Genomic DNA, 27,849 nt, shown 5'->3' with positions numbered 1-27,849 from the left:
AGCAGAGGCTTAAATTTTATTCCTGCACTGAGTAGCACTTTAACAGATACTTTGTTTGATTTACGCTTGTTTTGTAGAACAGTTTCACTGAAAATGCTTTTTAAAGATACCACTGAGATAACTACTGATTTTAATAGCCTTTTTAAGCGTAAAAGTAATTTTGTTCCAATACCGTCAGTTAGTGTGGAAAGTTTTTTAAAAACATGTGAGAACGACTTTTATTCACTGTTCTCTAAACGGAATAGGAAGGTTGCTTATGTGAATCTTTCTCCATTAGAGTTTAAGTCACTAAATAAACTTAAGAGAACAACAGAAGCAGTTATTAGACCTGCTGACAAGGGAGGAGGGATTGCCATATTTAACACACAAGACTATGAGAGACTTATGTTAGATTTACTCTCTGACTTTAATACATATAAGATTATTAGTTTAAATGATCTTAACAAAATAATTAAGAATGTACAGGAAACTATTAATGATTTACTCTACTGTAGACAGATCAACATTGATCTTCACAGTTATCTTTTTATTGAACACCCACTAACACCAGTAGTAAAAGGTTTACCCAAGATTCATAAGCAAGTTACACCCATGCCTATGAGGCCCATTGTTTCAGGAAAAGGGTGGGTTACCTCTAACCTTTCGAAATACATTGAACATAATCTCAGACCATTAGTAGACTCTATCCCTTCCATCTTGAAAGACTCCTATGAACTGTTAGATAGTGTACTACATTTGAAGTTAGACAAGATACCTAATAAGTACCTGTTAGTGACACTGGATGTAAAAAATTTGTTTACCTCCATTCCTAATGAAATAGGTCTAGAAGCTATCAGGGAATTACTTGTCAGTGAGCCAACATTTACTGGAGATAAAATCATTTTAATCTGTCAACTTCTTGATTTGGTGCTCAATAACAATGTTTTTATGTTTGGCAATGTTAATTATTTACAGACATGGGGGGTCGCCATGGGCACCCCCTGTGCGAATACATATGCCAACTTGGTAGTTTTTAGCTGGGAGAAGAAGTATTTATTTGACCATCCATCTTTTAGTAGAATAAAATACTATAAATGTTTTGTTGATGATGTTCTAGTTATATGGGAAGGCAGAAAGAACGACTTTGAACATTTTTTGAGGTATTTAGATAATACAACAACCTACCTCAAGTTTACTATGGATTCCTCACCCACTAGTATAAATTTTTTAGATGTAACTCTTACTTTGAATGATGAAGGCTGTATCACATCATCACATCATCTGTATATAGGAAACCATGTTGGACTAACACTTTGCTTAGCTTTGATAGCATGCATCCGAGGCACACATTTTCTGGTATAGTGAAAAGCCAGTTCATAAGAATTTCAAAGCTATGCAAGCTTAATACCTCATTAATCAAAGAAGCGGATAAATTAGAGTCTTTATTTATTGACAGAGGTTACGATATTGACTTGATAAAAAGCATTAGACAAGACGTAATAAAAGATCAAATTAAGATAGATGCTACACCCAACAGTGCTATCAAGATAGGTAGCAGTACTGTACCTATATATAATAAGGCTATACAGCGTAACTCTAGAAATTTGAAATATATTAAGTACACTAGTGATGTGAAACAGATGGAGAAGATCATTTGTAAGAATTGAAACATACTAATCACAGATGAACTAGTGAAACATATAGTAGGTGAAAAACCTAGGTTTTTATATGAGAATTGTCCAAACCTCAAACAAATTTTATGTGATACTTTTATCCATAATAATAATACATCTGTCACAATTAGCAACAGAATAGGTACTTATCCATGTATGAGTTGCAGTAGATGTTCTTATATCTCAACACAACAAGTATACACTCATTCATTTTTAAATTTTAATTTTACTCCTAGGTTTTATGCCACTTGCTCAACAAAGAATCTGGTATATTTAGCAACTTGCAATGGATGTACAGCTTTTTATGTTGGCCTGACGAAACGGAAGCTAACAGATAGAATTTACAACCATCTGTATGAGATTAAGAAGGGTTGTGAGAATAATGCCTTGGCCTTGCATATTAAAGACAATAAAGAACATGTTTTTCATTTCAGAGTTCTAGAAGTAGTCCCTCTAAATAAGAGAAGAGGAGACACAAGCAATGATTTAGCCATGGCAGAGCTGAAGTGGATTTTTAGGCTAGGAGCTCATCTCTCTCCAGGTTTAAACAGATTTGTCTCTATCAAACCCATCTTAAATAATAGATGGTGATATACCGATTATTTATTATGTTTAGATGGCATATGTTCTACCTATTCACCCAGCTTCATATAACTTCTTATAGTTTCATGCCATTACCCATTAATGAGGGGATTTCATATAAATGTTTCCCATTTCTCTATAAAAAAAAAAAAAAAAATTATAGTACTTTATTTAAGTTTAATATTTAGCTATTTTAAAAGAACTTTCCATATGAACCATGTTTACATTTAATAGAATACAAAGTTTATTTAACAGCATAAATATTTATTCATATGTTTTTATGTATTAAAATCATAGGGCTATTTGTATTTATACACTTTTTTATATATTGGTATCTTTTACATTGGTTCCTTGTTGATGTCTATAATCTTATAATTCTCAGATATAAACTCATGTTTTAAGGAAATAAGTACTGTAGTTCATGAAATATGGGGGGTTGCAATGATGTTTTTGTTTAAGTAGTAAGCAGATTTTAAAGTATTTATTCTGAAATGAGTTTTCAGAAATGAGTTTTTAAAAAAGTGGTTTATATAAGTATTTTAAAAAAGTTCAAGAGTGTATAGAAGGTTCATTAATTTTATTTACTTTGAATTTTCTTAGTAAATGTTATATACATGTATATATTCTTTATATATTTTATTTTTTGTTTTGATGGGAGAATGATGTCTTCCAGAACAGTGAGGATAGCCTTAACACGTAGATAATTACTTAATCAATTAATTATGAAACTGATGTTGAAATCAATTAAGTTCCCGCCAATTTTAACTTAAAAAGAGAGTTTTTACATTCTAAAAAATATCTGATGAAGTGTAGTATCATCTACGCGAAAGCGCTTATCATTGTTGTCATATGGAATAAAGTTTTATTTTTGCCTTTGCAATACAAAGATACAGAGTTTTATTTCTACAACATCGTGGTGAGACCTACTTCTTTTTTATTTGAACACATTAAAACTATTGAATAAATATTTATCTGCTATTTTTATATATATCAATTGTATCATTGCATAAATTTATATTGACGCATGTAAAATATCAATGCATAAAGATGTATACATATACATATTAAAAAAATATATAAAAGTATAAATATGTATAAAATATATACGTAAGTAAATAAATAAATAAACAAATATGTATATATATAAAACTATAATAATGTATATTCATCTCTATCAAGTATTATTGTTGCCCCCTCTCTTATTTGATTATTCTCATGGACTTATTTATTTAAATTTTAACTATTGCTATTAAAAATCTATTATTTGACATAAAATAGATATTGTATTTTATATTTTACATTATATATATGTGCTGTTGTTAGATTCAATACATGCTCTGATGTTAGATGTAGTTTAATCAGTCACATGATCTATTTATTTTCTTATTTAAATGAAATAATGGGTTAATTAATAGTTCCCATAAAGTCTGTAGTTCAGGAGGATGAAAGTGTTTAACTATTTATTGCTTCAATAAAAGTTCCTAGAGTTTTAACATTATTTTGGTGTCTGGAGGTGGCTGTGTTTGGATCCATGACAGCTGGCGAACTACATAGACTTTATTTATGTTCTGCTGTATGAAACTATTACAAATCAAATACTGTTGGGCAAATATTACAAAATCCTGGGTGACTATATTTAAGCAGTAATATGCCAAAAGCAGGTGTATATTCGGAGTGTACTTTTTCACAACAGTGTTTAAGTTCTTAATGGATTTGTGACTAAACATTTGTTTGGCCTATTTTTTTTGACAAAACTCTGAGACCTGCATTAAACCAACTAATGCTTATAAGCTCCAGCCATTAGTTATTTCCCACGCACATACATTAACACACACAAATGTATATATTACAGCACAGTCCATCTAGATTTTCACACATACACCTGAAAGTTTCTCTGTTTGAATCTACAAACAAACCCTTATGGACAGTCTGTACCTGGGTCTTCACACACATACATCTGCACACAGTCTGTGAATGCATCTTCATATACATACATGCACAGACCTGCTTCATACATAATCGTGCAGGCAGCTAGTTTCTATATATTCACACCTCCACCCACACACAGCCTGTGTCTATACCTTCACATATACACAGTCTGGGTCTGCATTTTCACACACACAGCATGTTTCTGTATCTTCACACATCCACACAGTTTATGTCTGTATATTCACACAGATATATGCACAAAGCACATGTCTGTACATTCATATATACAGTTTGTGTGCTTCACACATACATATGCACACAGCTTAAGTTAAGTAGTAGGATAGCTGCCCTGGGAGGCCATTTTAAGCCTATCCAATTTCCCTTTTAATGCTTGAATTAACCTATCCCATTTGGTGTTATATTGGCCTTATCCAGCCCATGGTCAGTAGTTATATATTCTTCCTAGTGAAAATAACTGGAATCATACCATAGGTAATCTGAGGGGACACATACATGTGATAAAGTATTTAGGAGCTGCCTCTGTCCATTAGTAGTACAGAGAGCAGTCCTGGGGAAAGTTTTCTGTTTCCCATCCATAGATCTAAGTTGTGCTTGAACATGAACTTGTTGGATGAGCTTTGTTTTACAAGAATGGGGAGTCTATTCCAGAGTAGTTGTGCACATCTCTCCAAACCATTCTGCTGATGATGCAGAAGAGGTTTAGATCCCTAGACTGAGTATTTCTGTCATTTGACTTGCTCATGTGCTGTAAGTCCATCAATAATGGGTTGGAGGGTGCCTTGTATGCCAGAAATAGGTCCACTCTTAACAGTCTATAGAATACTGAGAATATAGAGACAGTCCTTTGAGTTGGTCCATGCAGAACATGACATTTATTTATTTATTTCAGATTTGTCTACCGGGATAGTCTGTTTGGGTATGTACCTATTTTCTGCAGAGGCATGGAGAGGAAAGCTCTACGTATAAATCACATTTCACTTTGCAATACATACAGAATTTACATTTCTAACAGTAAATACAAAGTTACATTTGAAACACTAATACATAGAATCAAATATTTACAAAAGTACAGATAAACTGGGTATATAACTTACATAATTTAATTTGTACATAATTGAGAGGTAACATGGTATGTGTGATAAAATTAAGTTGCTGACACAAGTGTCTCAGATTGTTATGGGGTATTTAGTTTCAGATATGGTGGCTTGGTTTTTATTCTGTTGTGCATTACCTACATTCACTTTGGATTAAAAATTTAATCATATTGGATTTCTGCTGGTTCTTGCCTGGAATTGGTTTGTCATTAGTTTTTTGTTCTTCCTTTTGTGTTTATTAGTTTCAGATATACTTATGAAGATAGATATGATGCCTAAGTATTGTGAGAAACAGTTATACTGAATACAGTAAAACAATGAGACCATGCTAGATAATGTTGGGTTGAATATATATTGGCGATTGTAATACAGAGTGCTCATCCATATGCAAAGCACAGGGTGAGTTTTTTTTAATGTGGATATATTGCAATTTAAGTAGAGTCGGGGGAAATATGAAAAAAATAAAGGGATTATAGAGATACTAAGAGAAATTTGATAGGAATGTTTTCATGGATAAGGGGTCAAATATAGTTTTCAGCTATCCTGGTGCACAGCATAACCATCTGCAGTCCTACTTAAAGCTTTAGGACTTCTATCCTGTTAGTAAGGTATCTGTATGGGGTTTCCAGTTGTTGCATGTGTCTTGACAGATGATATATGCCAAACAGGACACTGTACTCTGCTGTGCTTAACGTGATCTGAGTAAAGGGGAACAATGACATCCATACATCTAGGCACAATACCTTTGTTTATAAACTGTGCAATATAGGACAACTTTCTTATGACAATAGACACATGCTGGTTGAATGTTACATCAGTGACCACATGAGGTCCAAAATCCCAAACAATTGGGTCAACTCTTTATTGTCAGTCTGGTAGCTTCCCAAGGTTGATGACTTCCCAGCGGATATAATAATGCATTTTTTGGCATTTACTTTCAGTCCATGATTTTGGCACCAGTTATTTATTTGGGACAAGAATTCCTGAATGAGTTCTAAGTCATTTGAGGATTCAGTGACTGCTCCTAGCTTGCAGTCCTCTGAAAAACTGGCCAGCCGGAGCTCCATTGGTATTGGCTTTTTACTTCACAGAAGTAGAGGCCAAAGTGGAGAGGTTCCAACACAGAACCCTGGGGAACTCCACTGGTGACTGGTTTCTTTGTGAAGGTAACTTCCCCTGTTTTGATATCCTACATCCTATACTAGCTGGCAATCTAGCAGGTGACAGAGGGATTTATTCCCAGTTTATTTAGCTTTTCTACCATGTCTTATTAGGGAATTGTGTCAAAAGCTTTAGCCAGATTGTGGTATGCTGTGTGTACCATTCTACCTTCATCCATTACTTTGGTGACCTTTTCAAAAATGTCCACCAGCTTGAGTAAGCATGACCTGCCCTTGACAAATCCATACTAGGACAGGTGCAAGTTTTGGAGGTTCCCTATGTCCTAATTGATTAATTCTATGATACGTCTTTTCATGGCTTTGCATGAGGCATGTTATTGCATGGGTCTGTGCAAAGTCCACCCTTATGCAGGGGAATGACTTTAGCTGTTCTCCCTTTTTTTGGTAAAAAGCCTGTATGGAGTCTGAAATTGAGTGGTGGTGTTACCTGGTGGCTAAATCATGCTTCATGCTATTTAAGATGCATCCAGTGTTAGTGTCAGTGGTGCACAGGTAGATTGATTGTTGGCACTACACTTCAGCATAAAGGTGGTGCTGCACTCCTGAGTGTATCATCATTCAGATGACATTTTAAACTCAGGCCCTGTCTGCTTGAATTGGTGATAGCTCAAGTGGAATGAAAAGATCCCATGCCACCTATCGAAAAGTGTAGGAGAATCTCCCCAACACCATAGCCAAATTTTCCTTAGAAGTGTAAATCTCATCTCAGGTCTCCCCTGAAACCAAGCTACTAGCCTAATGAGACTAACCCAGTCAACAAAGGATGAATAAATAACTCCAGGGATAAAGTCAGGACCCATCAAAGTAGCATTTTTAGATTTTGATAGTGCTTTTCGGACTTGGTCTTGTGTGATAGTTGACAGCCATCTGGTTTCAGGTATATCTTGATAGACAGAATGGGGAGACAGGGCTAAAACTAGAGGTGAATTTATCAGCCAGTACATTTGCTATATCTTCAGTCTCAGTGTAGGTAACATTGCTCACAATCAGCTCAGTGCATTGCTGTGTTGTGCTTTTAAGAGTATGAATATAACTAAAAAAGGCTTTGCAATTTTCTTTGGATTGGGTAGCTAATTTAGCCTCAAACTTGGCTTTGTGTATTTTATTTAGCTCATGGGTTATTATTTTATTTCAGTGACAAGAGTTCTATGATTCTGGGAATTGCTCTTCTTACCATTGGTCAAAATTCTCTTTCTTTTATTGTTAAAAGGCCACTATGGGGAAAAAAACTAAAAATTAAAAATAAAAACACATTTTTTATCTTTTCTTGAATTTCTGCACATTGATATCCTGTATTCACCAGAAAGTAGTAGTCTCTACTAATTTTCTTGTGTTTGTAACCCTCAATGTCCTTCTGGATGCAGACATACTGATCAGAGTTTGCTTTCTTCTAAAGCTAAGTCTTCCCCATAGTGCAACAGTTGTTGAGATTATAACACCCATGGCTGGACTGTCACATCTCAGTTCCATTCACTTAGAATGGAAGAACAGAGAAGCAGTGCTAATTCTCAGAGGTATCTGCAGTAGTATCACTTACTGTTCGGCAGTGCCTTTTACAAATGTTTTTCCTACTGATGTGCTACACATTCTATGACACAAAGCATACAGAAATATCAGCTCATTGCTGAGATAAGACTTTTTTGGGACATACTGCTTTTGTGTGCTTCAGTTCCTTCTTAATTCACTCCGCCCATTTTCCCTTTCTCAGAAAGCCACAGTATGACATTTTCTGCCCTGCTTGGTTTGGCTAGTCACCTTTGCATAACAATGGACATCAGACAGAACTGTCTGCATGGTGTGCCAGTAAAAGTGTGTTCCCTCATCTCTCTTCTTATTCATGTCATCTGAATAGCACATTCACAGTACATAATGTTACAAAATGCTTGCATCAGTCCTTAGCATGCAGAAGCATTCCAGAAACTGCTCTGCTCTGTTTATTAGAATTAATATTGGCTACTCTCAGCTGTTGATATGTCTGCAAGCAAATGTTCTATTCATCCACCAAATAGTGGTCTTATTTCAGACAGATCATTATATAATAATACAGTTGTCAATCTTGTTACCTCTCAGGCCACTGAGGCTACCTTCTACTTATCCTTACTGTTGCTTTAGTATGCACAGTCAGTGAAATTTTCATTGCACATCTTCTGATGGTGCTCATCCATCTGGTGTCATGCATACATCATTCCACTACACAAAAGTGGAAAAAACACAGACACCTCCAATTTCAGACCTATAGCTATCCTATTCACCTCTTTCAAAAATCCTCGAAAAATGTATCCATACTCAACTCATGTCATATCTTATTCAAAAAAACCTTCTTACCACTACTCAACACGGCTTCCGCCATGGCCACAGTACCATGACTGCCCTCCTATCCTTTCTCAAAATCATAAATCAAGCTCGCTATTCTGGTAAACTTGTATCATCCTTGTTCCTTGACCTATGCAAAGCTTTTGACACCATCTCCCATCCTCAACTCTCTTCTCTCAATCTCTCCACCTTCACCCTAGCTTGGTTCTCAAGCTACCTCTCTGAACGTCAACAAGCCATCCAATGGAAATCCTCAACCTCCCCCTTTCTACACATCCCCACCAGGGTCCCACAAGGTTCAGTTCTGGGACCACTACTCTTCAATATATTTAACAACTTTCACCACACCATCCCTCACCCATCAATAATCCAATATGCAGATGAGTCAACAGCCATCTGCTCTGCTTACACCCCCTCTGACCTACTTCTAAAAACTCAGACAGCCTTCTCTAAAACTGAATCCTGGATGAAAAATAACCACCTTGCCCTTAATGCTAATAAAACTAAACTGATGATCATTTCCCCATCTAGAAACTCCCCAATAGACAAACTCTTTCTCAATACTTAGTAACAATAACATCCCAATCAAAATTGTTTCTATTACCAAACTCCTTGGTGTCATCATTGACAAGCATCTAAAATTTGACACCCAAATTCAACCCACCATTAAAAAAAACACCAAAAATTAGGACTTCTATACTGACACAACAGCTACCTCTCCCCCTCCTCCAGAAAAACCATAGCTTCCTCTGACCTGCTCCTCCCTTCTCTTATGTACGACACCCCTGCTAATGAATCTCCAACACAGTCTACAACACAAACTCAAATCATGCTATAATAAAATAAGCAAATTTGCTACCAACTTAAAAAACTCCTTCCTCCACTGCCACTCTCTCTCCATACTCTACAGTGGCTCGAACTTCCCAATTACTGGACCTTACTTAGACTTACTAATGCCTACAAGCTCATCCACAAACCTAATAGCTGCCCCTCTCTCTCTACTGCCCTAAGCCCCTACATCCATAACCACTCACTCAAATCAGAAAACCAAAACCTCCTACAACTCTACAACCCCTCTTGACCCCCTGGCAGCCTACTAGTCTCCTGCTCCATTTCTATACTATGGAACTCCTCTCACTCTTCTCAATACCCCAGACCACACCAAATTTAAATCTCTCTTATTCTCCTATCTTACTACAAAATGGATGTGCCCATCCCACTCCCCAACTTAAAATTCCCCCTCTAGCCACTAACCTCTCCACCCTCTGCTCCAACATATATTACAATCACCCAATTACACCCCAATGAGACAGTCTCCTACTACACCCATGCCTCTCTATTGCTCAAACTGCTGTCCTAACTTGTATTCTTATTTGTATCAAAAATATGTTTACACATTCATTTTATTTTTTATTGTCCTATATTGTATATCTCTGTAATTTTATTGTATGCTACCACATCAATTTTTGTATTGCATGCTGTATTTTCTCTGAAAAAATTGATTGTATGTATTGTTGCTCTGTAACACTCTCCATTGGAGCTTTTCTCCCCTGGCATCCACTGAAAACTGACTTTGTGGCCCATTGGACATCCCCGGTTATCAAACTGAAATAAATAAATAAAATGATGTTACTCAATGTATTTCTCTGTAAGCACAATATAATGCATACTATCACTGCCCCTAGCAACGTGCACACTTTTCTGAACGAGTTAATGTCGCTACTACTTTCCAGTTTACACTGCTACATCCTTTTCTACTCACTCTAACACAAGAATTTTGACAGTTCCTTGAAAAATAAAAATAAGTGACTGTTATAAGTTTTGTGTTTTTATACCATAGTTATTTTAAGTGATCTGCAGATGACCTAGCAACATAAAAAGCAATCATAAGCATTTAAAAAATAGGTTTACTCATTCAAGAAATTTGTGGGTGCTCCCCAGTGATTACTAATCAGAATCGTATAATTTGATAATCTGCAATATATATCTGTCAGCTGGAACTGAATGAAACAACTTAAATGGCAAGATAGTAACCTGAAATGACTTACCTTTAATGAACACAGCTTGTTTTGCAGTAATGATCCTGTAACTTTGAATAATTACTATTAGCTCAAACAAACCCTCTCATACATTTAGTATTATCTAGCTATAGCTAGCAATAAGTATAATTTTTATGCTCACTCTAAAGTGAGTTCATAACTCTATGTAAGCATGCAATATTCAGGTTAAAACTAAAGCATTTATTTTGTTCAAATACTGAAGCACTATTCAAAGTATACCAAAATGACATACAAAATATTTAAAAGAAATCACATCAGTTCAGTAATTTTATTCTCTCAGAGGCCTATTATAATTGTAAACCTATGTCATAAGTCATTCAGTAATTCTTTCTTTAAGCAGTTTGCCTGTTCCATGGCATTTATGAAAATACTTGAGAAACCAAGATAATCCTATCTTTCATTTATGGAAGTCATGCTTGAAATAGGAAAGTTACGCATTGCTAATGAAGTGTAAAGAATGTACCCAGATCAAAAGATTTAATCATCTTTTATTCTGATTGGCTAGAAACAACCGCAGCCACATCAAATGCTTTAAAACTGCAGTACTGGCTTCTGCAACTGTTACTTAATACTATAGTCAAATAAGAATGCTTAGAATGGAAACAAAAGTGCCCAGTTTTAGCAGAAAATTCTACTCTCATGTTTATTTTAACCTTATTAAGGAAGATAGATATCTACTACCACACAGCACACAACACATTCATAAATTTCATTACATTTACCATAAAATAAGTTCCTATATCATTTACATTCCTGTAATCTTTGCTCTGCATTTATTATTCACGTTTTCATTCTGGATATCAATACACCCATTGCATATGGATTGTGAATTCTGCGGCCAGCTGTTGGAGCACATCTGCTAGATAATTTACTTGTTTATGTTAACTAGCTGCTCGTTGCAGCAATCTTCATGTGGGCTTGAATTCAAGCTGTTGTCACTTCCTCCAGTACTGCAAATTCTTTGTGAAAGAACAAGAATTTTTTTCAGCATTTTAGTTAATTTCACTTTCTTTGAACTGGTGTGATCTTGGTTACAGAATAATAAAGCAAGAAGTATTCATTGGAAATGATCTCTGAAAATAAAATAGCAGTTAGTAGAAAATATACTGCCTACAAGCCTGATAAACGCTCTGTTTCCAAACTCCAACAATATTAAAAGCAAAATATGAAAATAATGGAAACGGAGTGAAGCAGGATGAATATAAATAAAAAATGTGGTTTATTCTCAAATATCCAAAGTGTATCGACACTTTGGATATTTGAGAATAAACCACGTTTTTTATTTATATTCATCCTGCTTCACTCCGCTTCCATTATTTTCGTATTTTGCTCTGAAAATAAAATGCTTTCCTCAATTTTTTTAGCTGTCATCACTGCACCTTTGAGTGCACATACTCAAATGTTATATCTACTTGAAATAATTGTGCATATTTGGGGCACAGCATGAATGCAGTGAGTATTGTTATTTTGATCATCACGAAGCCATGAATTTATTCACTGTTATTATTCATTGCAGACTTGTGCTCGTTGTCTGAATAATTGTCATGGTTTGCCTGTAACTAGAAGGTATATTTTCAAGAAAATACAGTAGATTAATTTTGCCTCGTTGCCAGTCATATGTTTTTTTCTCTTCTGACATTGACACCAAATCTGTTTTTAACTTTTCTTAACCATGTTGTCAGTAGTTTTTCATAACCGATTAGTACAACACTTTGCCAATATTCAACTGTGGCCTAGTACTGCAATGGAACTTTTCAATTAAATCCTGCCTGCATGTTCCCCATCTTTAAGTCTCATGCAGTCCAGATACAATTGACTCTTTTTATGACTGACATTTAGAGTAAATATTTAGGTCTCAAGTTTGGTACTTGGTTTGACTGCCTTCTGTATGGAGTCTATATGCCTTCCCTGTGTACATGTAGGATGACCTATTTTCCCTTCACACCCCTAAACCATGCCACCCGTAAACTGGTGCTCCCCAGGGGTGTGTGTGTGTGTGTGTGTGTGTATGTGTGTGTGTGTGTGTGTGTGCGTGTGTGTAAGACTGGCATCTTACCCAGGAGTGGTTTCTCTTCCTTACACTCACAGAGTGCCAGAATAAACTCCATTTGTTGCATAAGTCTAAATAGGATGAAACAGGTAATCAAGTAATGAATTAAGCAGAGTTTCTATTTAAGCCTATATGTTGTGTCCTCAGTTTATTACCTATCCACTGAAGACAAGACTATTAAGGCTGTGTAAGTGCTGTGATATGTCCATGCTAATTGCAGCAATGATTAATTCAGATTTAATTGTATTAGTGTAAAAGACATGTTGCTAAGAAATCTTAAAGTGGAGGAAATTACACTGAAAATTATCAAATGCAATGCTCTAGTGTAAAAGCTATAATTTTAGGTTTCTGCTGCCTGCTTTTCTAAACAGGTAACTTCTTTTATTTCCTTCTGTTTACCAGAATGTTAATAACTAATGTCAAATTCTAAACTACAAAAAACGCTTTCTGTTTGTATATCCTTGTACACTATAATACTTGTTGGATTTCATTGTGTGCTGTCTCCTTGTTTATTTACCAGAAACTACAGTACATTATATTGTTTTTGTTTTGCATGTATTACTATGTGATATGCCTCTTTTGGCCCAGACCATATTTCAATATGCTCCACAGACCAGTTTAGTTGCCTGGATAACGGATATAATAAGCAATAAATAAAATACCCATGGGCAGGATTCATGAAGCCTCCGTGTAAGAGATACATGGCTTACACGGAAGCTGCAGTTAAACGGTGTGACGTCAGCATGTCATGCATATGCATGAGGGCATGCTGAATCACACCTAAGGCTAACATGGTCCGTGGAAGACAGTCGGGGGTGTGTCCGTAGGCCGAGCCCTGCAAGCGGACACGCCCCCAGAAGAGTATAATTGCCCAAAGTAAACACCCACGACAGAGGCCATGGAAATGTGAATAAACACAACATAACACATGCCCCCACAAACTATGAACATAAAATATATAAATGAACATGTTATATATTTTTTTTAAATCGTAAAGATGTTTGCCCGTTAATGCGCTCGTTTACGCGGGCGTGCCCCCAGCTTAGCCACAGTTAGCAGTCAGTGGAAAAGTATATAAGAATTAAATATGCAAAGTAAGCCAAGAAGCAATAGTGTAGCAGTAGAGACGTCGGCTGAAGAGCAGGCATTCATGTTTCGAGCCCCCACAACATCAATTTTTATTTTTAGTAAAATAAGCACGAAACAAGTCCCTGACAAATATGTACACATACAAAATCATAGTTTATTAAAATGTAATGAAATAGTCCATTTATTTTGAAGAAATGTGAGATAACAAAACAATAAAAAATGCGAGATGTGCCTATAGCTGAGCTACAGTTTAACAAGGTGAGTGCATCTGCCCATAGGTGAGCAGTGGTTTAACAGGTATAAAATGAGTGCCCGTAGGTGAGCAGTGGTTTAACAGGTGTAAAATGAGTGCCCGTAGGTGAGCAGTGGTTTAACACGCTGGAACTGTGTGCCCCTAGCTGAGCTGAGTGTAATATGCGTGCTAATAGCCAAATGAAGCGTAAACCAGCATACCCCATTTGCGCGTTGCTGCGCATCACGCCAACAAGCTAACAGACGGGCAATGTTGGGCACTCTGTATCAAAACTGCCTTTACACAGACACACCCCCTAGCCTGTCTAGACAGTCATAAAAATAAAAAGCAGTGGCCAGGTTCGAACCCAGGATACTATGCACCATAGTCAAGGTACTGAACCACTAAGCCATGACAACAGTACCTAGAAATGCAGTAATAGCAAATATATAGGAATGAATACAAAGTGGAGCATGACAAAGCAGGTTTTGTGAAGTTGATACAATTCCAAAATGGCCAATCACAGATATGTGCGTGAAAAAACGGCATATATAAGGCCCCATAGGCGGGAATACACAGCATAAACGATTGTAGAACTAACTTGCAGCCAAAATGTCAGGAGTAGGTGAGGGTAGTTGCTTTCGAGCACAGAGGTGGGGCATTGAGGAGTCCAGATACATGGTCTGGCTCCTAGTCCACAATCATGAGGCCCAACTCATGCAGGGCCAGGTCCTGTGGGGAGAATATAGGGCTGAGGCGTGGGACCGGTTGGCTCATGATCTCACCAGTGCCACAGGGATTCCAAGGACTGGTGAGCAGGTCCATCACCACCATGCGGACTTGAAGAGATGCAAGCAGGACCAATTGAACCTTTGGATCCAGGAGGCCCGGCAAATGCCCAACGCCCCACTACTGAGTAAGTTACATGTAATTATGTATGTAAGAAATTAAACTAGCTGATATTATGGAGATGTGTATTCCAATATTACTTCATTTATATTACAGCTGCAGGTGTCCGTTCTGCGAACCGCAGAGCCTATGGCGATAGGCTGGTGTGGTTGCGCCACCAGGCAGGTCAATAATCCTCTCCCAGTAACTGTAAAGAAATATAAAAGTATGACAGTTAGCAAAAGAGTGCAGTGTGGTTACTAAGTAATAAAATGTGCAAGTAACAGTGTAAGAGTGTTTGCAAGTATTGCTTGATTACAAAAGTGTGTTGCAGTCTGTAATCCAAACAGAAAAATGAAAATGTCTGAAATAAAGTCTGAAATAAAGATGCCCCACCTGTAATATAATAGTACACAACCTGCAGCAGGCTGAAAAGTACAGCTGCAGAAGATGAGCAAATCACATGTGTGAAATATACTCCTGTTGAAATACTGAAACATGACAGAAGTGAGACTGCTGGAAAGGATTGTAATAACTACAGGTAAAACATGTCAATAAAGCCTAGAAGTACGTACCATCCTGAATAGTAAAATGAAAACAAGTGAGAGAGTGTGAGAAAGAGTTATGCATCCACCAATAAAGTAGTAATAACCCCTGAATAAAGTATACTGCAGTCAGTACAGAATGAAATGAATGTGAGAAGCAGAACCAAACAGTGAAATGTGTTCAAAGTGTTGCTGCAGCTGGAATGTGTATCCCAAAATCTGGATATGTTGCTCTCAGTCTGCAATATGCAGATAGTATGATTGTCTGACATACCAAACATCCACAGTTGTCTATAGCTATATAAAGCAAATGTAGCAGGATGATGTAGCTGAACAAAGCCAGATATGAATGTGTATGAAGAACAATAAAATGTATATTGATGTAGCAGTAACAGTCCTATCACCAAATTGAAGTAGTTATCATATAGGAAACTGTAGTTAGAACAATAGTGTGTATATATCTGCAGCTATTAGAAATGTACAGCATATGTATTGGTATTCGAAGGTGTTAATATTATTTTCTTCACCCCACCCTATAACCACATATAACCCATTCCACGTGAAAATGGTATGTGCAATCACAATGAACACCCCTGGACATTTGTCCTGTTGAGTCATAAATATTTGCATGTCCGTTGATGCATCTGCCCTGTTCATACATCCAAACCTGATGGCCTGTTGCCATCAATCAACCCTGCATGTTGTTGGACTGTGTATTGCTGTTCAAATTATGCATGTGTTATGCTCGCTGTTCAATGGTGTGAATATCTGGGAATTTTTTTACCCCTCCTGGGGGGGGGAGGTCTTTGGGGTTAATGGGCCCCTAACCTGCTTGAATAGGTGGAAAAACATTGACGAATGGGCATGCCTGTTCCCCAACCAACCCTCCATAGGGAGGTGTGGGAATAGGGGAGATTATCCATAGGGGCCCCATGCCACTTGAACCCCAAACTTCAGTCAATTGTCTGCCTAATTCAGCCCATACCTCCCCCATAAACCATTCACCTGGCCCATACCCCAAAAAAGAAACAGGGCAAAAGGCTGTGTTCCACAAAAAATTACTTCCATACATAGCTGCCTTATTCCACATTATGTCTGGGACATGGAAACTATCAATTACAATTGGACAGTACAACAAGTATTATTGTTGTCCTGACACCCTCTCAGGGTGGAAGGCTCTAAATGTCACACCAAATGAGCATGCACAGCTGTTGATGAATTAATGGGCAGCCATGGGCCTCACCTACATCCCTCCCTGCGACCCCATCCCTCCTCCCACCCTCAAATCCAAGCTTTTTTTTCCCCTACTGTCTTACCTTTTCACCACTTTCCCCCCCCATTTTCATTTTTCATTCAAAGAAAATAGCTGTGTGTCGCTAGAGTAAGCACTGTTAAGCGTTGTGCATGTGTGAGCCGGGAACCGCCAGCGTAGCATGGGGAGCCCAAAACCAGCTCCATCCGTTACCGGGTTACAACTGCTTAAAAGTGCCTAGTCACTCTGATTGACAGGTCCAGTCCAGTGAGTCAGTTCAAAAGCAAAATAAAATCCCACTGTCAAGGTCAGTCCCAACCCATGACCTTGGAAACAGTAGTCTGCATGACCACAGGAAAAAAAGAGGATGTGTATAGAAACAAAGCATGTCATTTATACTTACTGTCAAAAACCAGATTACCATGAAAATATAGGATGTGACACAGAAACGTCATTTTTGCCTAAAAAAGTGGAAAAATAATGGTCATGTGACAACCTTTGGTTCATGTGCTGGCTTACAATGGTGGTGCAGAGGCCATCACATGGACTTATGCAGATACCTAAAGCATCCTGTACTCACACTCCCACACATACACATGCACACAGTTCATTGTACTGTCTGGAGGCAGAGAGAGAGAGAGAGAGACAGACAGAGAGAGAGAGAGAAAAAAAAAAAAAAACACAAACAACAACAACACACAGTACACACACTGAGTCTAAGCTGTCAGCAGTGAAAGTAGCAACCTTATGCCATGATCCTGGCAGCAGTTTTCCATTGCAGTGAGGCCTGTCTGTAGGATGTGTGTCAGCTGGTGTAATGACTATGGCCAGTTAGCAGTCTAAAACTTTGTCATCCACAACCCACACACATGTTCGCTTTTACAGAGAAATAAATGCCAAACAAGGGGGTCCTAGGACAGAGGCAGGCCTGTGGATACCACATGTGGCTGTCATTGAGTCTGACATGGCTCCTACAATATCGATATTATGGATTCTGTATGTCAACCAGTGTGCAACCCATCATGTGACATATGTAGTAAAATGTAAGCTAATGAGCTTGTCTATAATGCCTGAGTAGAGTACTGCGTTGAAGGCCTTAGGCAAGTCCAGGTAGGCTGTATGGATTGTGTTGCCCTCATCAATGGCTGTAGTGACTGTTTTGAAAGGTCAACCAGGTTCAAAGTGCAGGATCAGCCCATCAAACCAAACTGGCTGGGAAAAGTGTCTGCAGGTACCCAAATATGCTGTATATAGGTCCCATACTGAATCATTCCATAGCTTTGCAGACCAGGCTGGTTGCTTATGGTAGTTCCCAGGGTCAGTAGGTGCCTCCTTAGTGGAGTGGGACCACTGTTGCTGTATGCCAGTGTTCAGGTATATATCCTGTACGCCAAGGTTAAATATCAGTCTATATGCAGTTGTATGTCCTCTTGAGTTCACGTAGTACATCCAGGGATACCATCAGGTCACATTGATGCTGTGTGTTCTGCTTTACTGGCTGAGGGCGTGCTGACCTGGAGTGTGAGATGATTACATTCATGATAAGTATTTCTACTTGTGGGGGAGAAGGAGGGGATAGTACGCAATCAACCTGTCTGCAAAATGTTGCCAATATCCTTTTATCTGTTTCGTTCGTGAATGTGAAGTAGGTGTGTATTAACTCAGAGCATATCTGAGGCGTTTAGTCCATATGTGTAACATAACTGAAGGCGGCCTTGTGGTTATCTATAGTGTTCGTGGCCATTTCCCTCCCAGAGTAGGCCGTGGATGTTGTTATGAGAGACCATAGCTTATTACCAGTACTGACCACAGATGCCTTCCCTTAATGTGAATCTGCTATGTCCTGCAGTAGCCTCCTTCTATTGTTATACAATCTGCCTTTGGCTGGGGTCCACCGGACAGGATGCCTAACCTTTGTGCATAGGGTCTGGGTTAGAAATGTGTGTACATGTTCCATGCAATCTTTGGGATGTCCATGGGAAGCATTCGCAAAGGGGTCAGCAGTGTGGGTTGTGGCTTTCACTGGCCCAGTGGGCTGCATGGATACCATCACAGTCCTAACAAGTGAATAACTGTAATCACATACATATCAAAGTAGTCTACTGTGCTGGTGGTGGTGGGATATGTATATCCAGGCCAAGTAACTTGTGTCCAGATCACACTAGTGGATGGCATTCTACATACTTTACCTTGGTATGAACCCCCAGAGTAAGGTTGTGCATTCGACCTGTCGCAGTTTGCCGACCGATGGGGCATGCTACTATGTTGTATGGAATGTGGCAGGTATTGTTGCACAGGTGTTGGCTGAGCACTGATATCTGACCATGTACTTGTGTATCCACCAAGAGACACACACATGCTACATATGGGAGTAGTAGTATATCACTACAGTTGAGTATCATGTACAGTATGTGTGCCATATATTGCTGACCTAGTCTGCTGATATCCTGTTTGTGTTCTCTTCCAGGGACATGGCGCGTCAGCGTAATCCCGCCTACTCTGCAGCAGAAGATGAGGAGATACACCAGAGCCTGGTGCGGGATTATGACATACTGTTTGCCCGCACCAGCCAGAATCAGCAGGAGAGGACTGCACTGTGGCAAGACCTTGTCCGTAGGGTAAATGACATTGGCACGCATAATAGTACATATGAGCAGGTATGACATCACTGCAGTGATTTAATCAGAAATGTCAGTCAGCGTGCGTCGGATATCCACAGGCAACAGATTACCACAGGAGGTGGGGTGGCCACACATCCCCCCAAACCAGACTGGAGGGGCTACTCCTAAGTGTTGTGGCTCCAGCCCTGGAACAGCAACAGCAATACACCTGCATCATGATGGAGGCTGGATCCACACAGCAGCACGACATGGGCGCGTGGGTAATATGCCATATGTACACTTGACTGTTCTGTACACTGTTAGTTTATGCATGTGTAAGGTGTGTCCGTGGTATGTAGCTGTCAACATAGTATGTAATTGTGCAGGTGTGATATTGGCAATATCAGCAGCTGCAGCTGGCGTGAAAGGCAACTGGTGTACTACTGCACTGTATCATACGCAGTATCAATGGCACAGTTGTGCCCACTGACATTAATCTCCTCATTTCTGCAGGTCCCTCCGGTGTTACAGGAAGGCAGGCCATCCATGCTGGTGAGTGTGTTTTAACAATACCTATAATAGTCCTGATAGTGCTAGTAATACTAGTGTAACTCAGTAGTGCTCTGTGTGTATACTGCATGGTGTGCATGTGTGCCTGTGTCCACGTGTCCACATGTGCATGTGTGCATGTGTGCATGATGTGTGCCTGTGTCCACATGTGCATGTATGCATGTGTGCATGTGTCCACGTGTCCACGTGTCCACGTGTGCATGTGTCCATGTGTCCATGTGTGCACATGTGCATGTGTGCATTTGTGTATTTGTGCATGTGTGCCTGTGTCCAGGTGTGCATGTGTCCACGTGTGCATAAGTGCATCACTGGTAACATTGTGTGGAAACTGTAAACTGTGTTTCCTGTCTTCCTCCCACAGGTTCTGGTGCTGCTCTGGTGTCCTGCAACAGGGAACCTGAATCTGGTGCCACAGGTACTGATAATGATGATATCTGTGTAATGGCACAGGAAGGTGTGTCAGGGTCCACCATTGGTCAGCCAGTTGATAGTACACAGCTGTCAACCCCATCATTGCGCACAGTCATCCTGCCAGTACATCCTATGTCACCATTGTCCCTAGGTGATGGACAGGATACAGTGAGCATTGACCAGGGTAATGTGGTATCTGTGGCGCATGCTTCCCCACACAGCAGCCATGGGCAGAGTCCTGTGATGGTACCACACAGACAGTTGCCCATGGGTTCTCGTGGGAGCATCCGTGGGCGTACTGCCTCTGGCAGACGTGCCCAAAGAGGTCTGTCAACCTCAGCTATGTTTCGGGCTGTCATGCAGGCACAGTCACGTATGGAAAGGTACACCAGACAGGGTCTGAGGAAAATGAGAGCATGTCGCACAGCCATGACTGATAGTATGCGTGACATCGCGGATGCTATCCGTAATTTCACCGATGTCATAGACAGACGTTATGGGGACATATTACAGCAGTTCCACAACCACATGTCCATGAGCCAGGGCAATGGTGGGCGGTTCTTGGCGTCGGCGTGGCGTATGACAGCAACAGCAGCAGCTGGCAGTCGGCGCAGATGACAACAGGCCTGCGGATGCCCCCATAGTGCCAGCAGCAGCCCCAGCAATGGTGGGTCTGTGCTGTCATCGAACGCCCAGGAGACCATGTGCACATGGCTCTGGACAGTCCCAATAGGGACCTGTGTCCAGTCAACACACTCCTGCTTCTGATGACAGTACCCAGTCTGGCTTAGTGCGGATGCGGTCCGTAGCACCCTGCCAGGCACAGGTACCGTGTCCGTGCCCACAGACACTGATCTGTATGACCTGCCAGGTGCAGTCTGTGGCTGTCCACAAACTCCTGTATATGGCAGCCATGAGGTGGAACTGTGTGCGTGCATACACATGTGAAATGTTCACACCTAGGGCTACCACATACATGCACACACTGCACCAACAGTGCCCCACCCTGTACTGCTGTCCCTCACCAACACACATACACACACATGTCAATTGGTGGTATCAGTGTCAGACTCAGGCATACCTAATTCACACCCTGTGCATATGATGAAACTGTGCCACCTCCTGCAATCTCCAACATCAGTGCAGGAACATGTAAACACATTGCTGATGCAGAAGTGTACTAGTAGTATCATGTTAGTAACAGTACAGTGTGCTGATATGACTGTGTGTATATCCCAGCATGCCTGATGCAGTAACCGTATGACTGTCCTGAATTGTTATCTACACCCATAGTACGTACCAAAGTGTAACAGCTGCACATTATTGCATACTGGTGGTAAGGATGTCAACAGATAGCCACATACATGGGTAGCACAGGGGGGAGGCTAATGCAAGTAGTGATACACAATGATGGACATGTACAGTACTGGTGGCAAGTTGCCCACAACGACTATGCAATGTGGATGTTTGCGCATGTTGATATGTGTGTAGTACCAATGTAATCCAAATCACAATTAACTATGACATAATATCAGTTCTACTATGGACATCTGAGCTGTGCATTCCTGGGTACATGTTGATAGTGCCTACATATTTGCACTGTTACCTACTGTTAGTGTTACCCCTTCTTTGTTGTACAATGGACTACTTCCAGCCCTGCTTACTGTAGCTTTGTTTGCATGCATGTTCGCTTGGGGTTCCCTGGAACACTGCTTCCACCTGCAATGCAGAGTTACAGTGCTTCTGTGGACTCCTAGTGACATCTGCATAGCGTACTATGCGTATGTCAAGTTTACACATGACAGAACGTCACTGTCTGTCCTGTTTGCATGTATGTTGCCTGTGACACATTGCACATGTCTTACCTGACATTTACCCACGTGTGCAGTCATATATGCCAGTGCTATGAAATCAGTAGCAGTACACCCACACATACACACCTTCAGTATGTTGTTCCCCATTGGCCCTATGTGTTGGTAATCACCATGGCAATCACACTACTATGGTAGCATGTGCAAAGGTAACCTGTGAATCACCTCTATGGTCCAGTTGTGGTATATGTGAGTCATGTGGCAATGTCACAGCTGCCACATGTATGCAGTCAACTCTCACCCCTGGCCAGGACCATACAACATGTGTGGGATGCCACCACATAGCCAATCTGGGGACTGAGCACTCTGAACCCAGTAATGCCATACCCTGTCAGGTGGCATGACATACTACAGTGACTACAATACCAGTCAGACATAGACCCGCACTGACAGCAATCTGAACACACTGGGGCATACTAGGAGACTCAGAATAGCATCCTGCCGGAGCAGCACACACCTCCGCAGCTGGCACACAGACATACGTTACGTCGGAACAGAGCACAGGCCACACATGGCACACACATCTCATGTGCCACACTCTCACAGCCTGTAGGGCTACACAACACACCTGCTACAGATGTGTCAGGTACCTCTCTTGGCCGCTGCAGTGGGGTCCCGCTCAACAGGCTGTACATGGTGAAGGTCACAGTGATATGCCTGTGGGGCACTATGGTCCACCACAAAACACATGAATACAGGTCAGTCAGAGGCATGGACACATATGACTCAGTCACTGACCATGCCACTATGGATGACCTGAGACATACCTCCCTGGACTACATGATAGGGAACATAGAAATGATCTCTCAGCATGTGGCACGGGCCAGTATGAGCCTGATCTTGGTTGCCATCCTACCCTCACCAGGTATGCTACCACTATATGTAGGAAGGGTGTTCTATGTCCACATTCTGCTCAATCTCCAATGTCATTCATAGGGTATCCACTGGCTGTCAACGTGTGCTTACATGCTAGGTAAGCCACAATGATTTGCGAGGGGCAGCTTGCACGTGACACCCATGGGCCATTGTATATTGGCGAAGCCCCTTGATACACACATAGTGCCTTATGCAGCAGGACACGGATTACATAGCCACCTCCATGGGTATCACACAGGATAGGACACTAACAGTGATGCTACACAACACCAGCAGTGTACACCGCAAGATGCATGCACTGGACACTGTCCTCAGCACGGTGAACTGCAATGTCTGTGCAGTACCAGAGTCCTGATTCACGGCTCACAGGTGCAACCCATCACTGCCATGTTATACCTCATACCATGCCTGTCGTCCCCTACACATGTAACACACATGGACAGGGGTGTGGTATCCCAAGGCACCACAGATACATACACCTCCAGGTTGTTGGCACAGCATAAAGCATCAGGGCCTATTCATGTGCAGCTAGCAGTGTGTCGGACTGCCTTCTGGTTCATAGCCTGGCACACACAACCCTCCCATACACAGGAAACCCACCTATCCTCCATAAAAACATGGGCAATATGACAGTCTCAAGAAATGTCTTTATATGGCTGGACTGCATCCAGCCAAACATTATGCATGAGCATTACTGTAGCTACAACACACTAGTTGATCATTGCTACAACTCTGATACTTTATCTACTCTGACATTTTATTTTCTAAATTCTCTTAACCTCTATCAGCATCTAGCAGATTCACAGTTATGTCTTCTTAGTACTCTGTGTAACTTAGAATTTTTTTTTATATTTTTTTTGAAACACTGTAATTATAACTAGTTGTTCTTTTTTTTGTAATACTGTTATTATAACTAGTTGTATCTTTGGAGCTTTTCTCCCCAGGACTCCATTGAAAATGGGCTCCTCAAGGCCCAATGGACCACCCTGGTAAACAAACTGCAAATAAATAAATAATAAATAAATAAATAATAAATAAATAGTTGAAAGGTTCCCAGCATGTGGTCACTGAATTGCAGTGGAATAACATGTTACCACTCCCACAACAGGTGGGAACATGCAGCACCTGTACATCAACTACATGTAGACTATATGGCCCAGACCAGATGTGTATCCCCCTGCTGTATGTATTTTACCATATACACCCACACTGTATAGACACATACCGCGTGCGGCCCCTGCACAGTAAGACACAGTCATATTGTTATGCATTGTGAATACCATTTATCCTCTCGAGGCATGTGTCAGACATGGTAACTACTGCAGGTCACAGGTATTTATGTGTATGTGTCACACACATACATCATGTGTGCATTGCCATTGCTGGTTTAGGCAATGGCATGCATTGTTATGCACAAAGACCCACACAAGGTCATAATGTGTGACACAACCACACTGGAAGTTGTGGGTTTCCATAACATACCTATCTGTACTCTGACAATGGTAATAGACCCAGTAGCGGAGCGCACTATTGGCATTAGTGGCCAAGTAGCCCTGTTTGGCTGTGCTGATAGTGTGGTGACATCTCCTGTGTTTACTGGGGGAATATGCAGCATCTGGTGTATTGTAGTATTTGCCAAAAGGATCTGTTCTCTCACACTTGCAATTACACACACCCTACTACCCCCCCACACACACACACACATACACACACACACACTTGCAGGATTTATACCCCTTCCTAACTATGTCACAACACGTGAGAGAAACGCAATAGCAAAGCACACTATTCGGATTACTAGGAGGTTCCTCTTTTCCGGCTGTACTTATAGGGTGCTGACATCATCAGTGTTTGGAAAGGGTAATGTGCATCATGTAGTGTGATCTCCTGATTGCCAAAAAGAACATGTTTTTCATACAGAATTGCACACACACACAAACTCCCCACATCCAAACACACACACACTTGCAAGTTTCAAACCCCTACCTAATTATGTTATGACACTTGAGAGAGACGCTTTAGCAGAGTGCGCTATTCGGATTACTGGGAGGTGTTCCTTCACCAGCTGTATGTATAGGGTGCTGACATCATCAGTGTTTGGAAAGGGTAATGTGCATCATGTAGTGTGATCTCCTGATTGCAAAAAAGCACATGTCTTTCATACAGACTTGCACACACACAAACTCCCCACATCCAAACACACACACTTGCCATTTGCAGGTTTCAAACTCCTACCTAACTATGTTATGACATGTGAAAGAGACGCATTAGCAGAGTGCGCTATTCAAATTACTGGGAGGTTTCCCTTCTCCTACTGCACTTATAGGGTGCTGACATCATCCGTGCTTAGATAGGAGTATGTGCATCCTGTAGAGTACTTTCACAGTTGCCAAAAGGGACATCTCCCTCATACAGACTTGCACACACACTGGGCAGTTGCAGGAATCAAACCCCTAGCTAAGTATGCTATGACACTCATGACAGACACATTAGCAGAGCGTGCTATGCGGATTACTGGGAGGTTTCCCTTCTCCTGCTGTACTTATAGGGTGCTGACATCATCCGTGCTTAGATAGGGGAATGTGCATCCTGTAGAGAGCTTTCACAGTTGCCAAAAGGGACATCTCCCTCACACAGACTTGCACACACACTAACCCCCCCCACACACACTGGGCAGTTGCAGGATTCAAACCCCTACCTAACTATGTTATGACACTCGTGACAGATGCATTAGCAGAGCGCGCTATTTGAATTACTGGGAGGTTTCCCTTCTCCTGCTGTACTTATAGGGTGCTGACATCATCCGTGCTTAGATAGGGGAATGTGCATCCTGTAGAGTGATTTCACAGTTGCCAAAGGGACATCTCCCTCACACTGGCAGCTTTTGAATCAAACAAACCTAGGCTTATAATGCTATGGCTCTAATGACAGACACATGAAGGAGCGCTAAGCAGTGATTACTGGGAGGGTTTCCTTCTCCTTGCTGACATCATCCGTGCTTAGATAGGGGAATGTGCATCCTGTAGAGTGCTTTCACGATTGCCAAAAGGGACATCTCCCTCACACAGACTTGCACACACATCAACTCCGCTCACCCCCACACACTGAGCATTTGCATGGTTCGAACTCCTACCTACCTATATTATGACACTTGAGGGAGATGCATTAGCAGAGCGCACTAACCTAATTACTGGGCATCTGGTCTGCACCTGCAGTATTTATAGGGTGCTGACATCTTTATTTCTACAGAGGTATGTACATCTAGTACGACCTGTCAGGTGGGGGATAGCATATATATGCATTTGCAGCCACCTACGTCAGGGTCAGATATGCACATTGCACTGGCAGGTTATGTTCTATACCATGCTTCATGACCACAGGACCTGTAACACACAACACAACCAGTCCAGAACACTACTCCCACATCCAGGACACACACTTTGCTTCCCTGGGAACAGTGCCGGGATATGCAGGTGTTTACATACACCATTCCAGTTGTTAACATCAGGTACAGGCATACTGTGTGTGAGAACTACTCAGGCCTCTACCACTTTACCATACAGCCACTACAATTTGTGGGTCCATGTGCTATGGCAGAACCACTCACCACAGCCACGTGGGAATACATATTGCACCTGTCCATCTGCAACATGGGTACTCACTGTTCCACACCAGAGGTAGACTACCATTGCTGATATCTGACCATACCCACCTTTCCCTGGACATCCATATCCCATCCCCACCCCCAGGCAAGGTTGTCACTGCAAACAAACTGTATTTAGCACAAGCAGACTCTACATGTGTGAAGACTGGGGTGGACGACTTCAAAGGACCCATGCTGGGGGACTATACTGGCCACTCTGCATAATCCTTGACAACTGCATACTATGAGCATGTGTAAGGTTTGCATTGATCAGGCTATCCCACATATACCCATGACTGCTCCACAACAAGACACCTGTCAGGTGTACACCAGCCATATATGAGCCGTCCAACAGGCAGAGTGAGCTAATACATTGCAGAGCTGTAGCCCACAGAGGGAGGACATCTGTGAACAGTACCAGCACGACACTTCATTCCCACATAATCATCACAACACAGTGTTGACAGTGGAATTGTCCAGACAATGCAGATAGGGCTCCCCTCAGTCTGTTATTGATGGCCATTTACTGTTAGAGGTCCTCAGCAACCCTCTTCCAGCACACACCAACAACATGGCTGTGGCTTAGCACATTCAAACCCTGGGATCTCCACTGTGCCCCTGCATGACAGAGGCACAGCTCACTAGCCTCACATGTTGCCTTATGTGACCTACGTTACAGTGGCACAGTAGCCTACTGTACTGGGGATGCAGATGCCAAGCACACTGGCTAAGCTGTCATTCCCTAGGGCAACCAGCCTAGTATTGACCTCTACACCCATATGCTCAATTGTCAGATGCACAATATTTGTTGTGCTGTTATACTGTGTGCAGGTCTTTATTGCCATAGCATTCCCTGTTCCTATGAACAACTTGTGTATCTGTGGAAGATGTTTGAATATGAGGGCGATCCACTATATCACTTATGTCTCTGTAGTCATTTACTGTGTGCACTGGGCAGATTGCTGTGTTGTGGTTGGTTCCTGGAATGAC

This window comes from Protopterus annectens, chromosome 2.part0, assembly GCF_019279795.1.
Source record: "Protopterus annectens isolate FY-2018-M chromosome 2.part0, PAN1.0, whole genome shotgun sequence".
Taxonomy (NCBI): Eukaryota; Metazoa; Chordata; order Ceratodontiformes; family Protopteridae; genus Protopterus; species Protopterus annectens.
Note: the sequence above shows the minus strand (reverse complement) of the source record.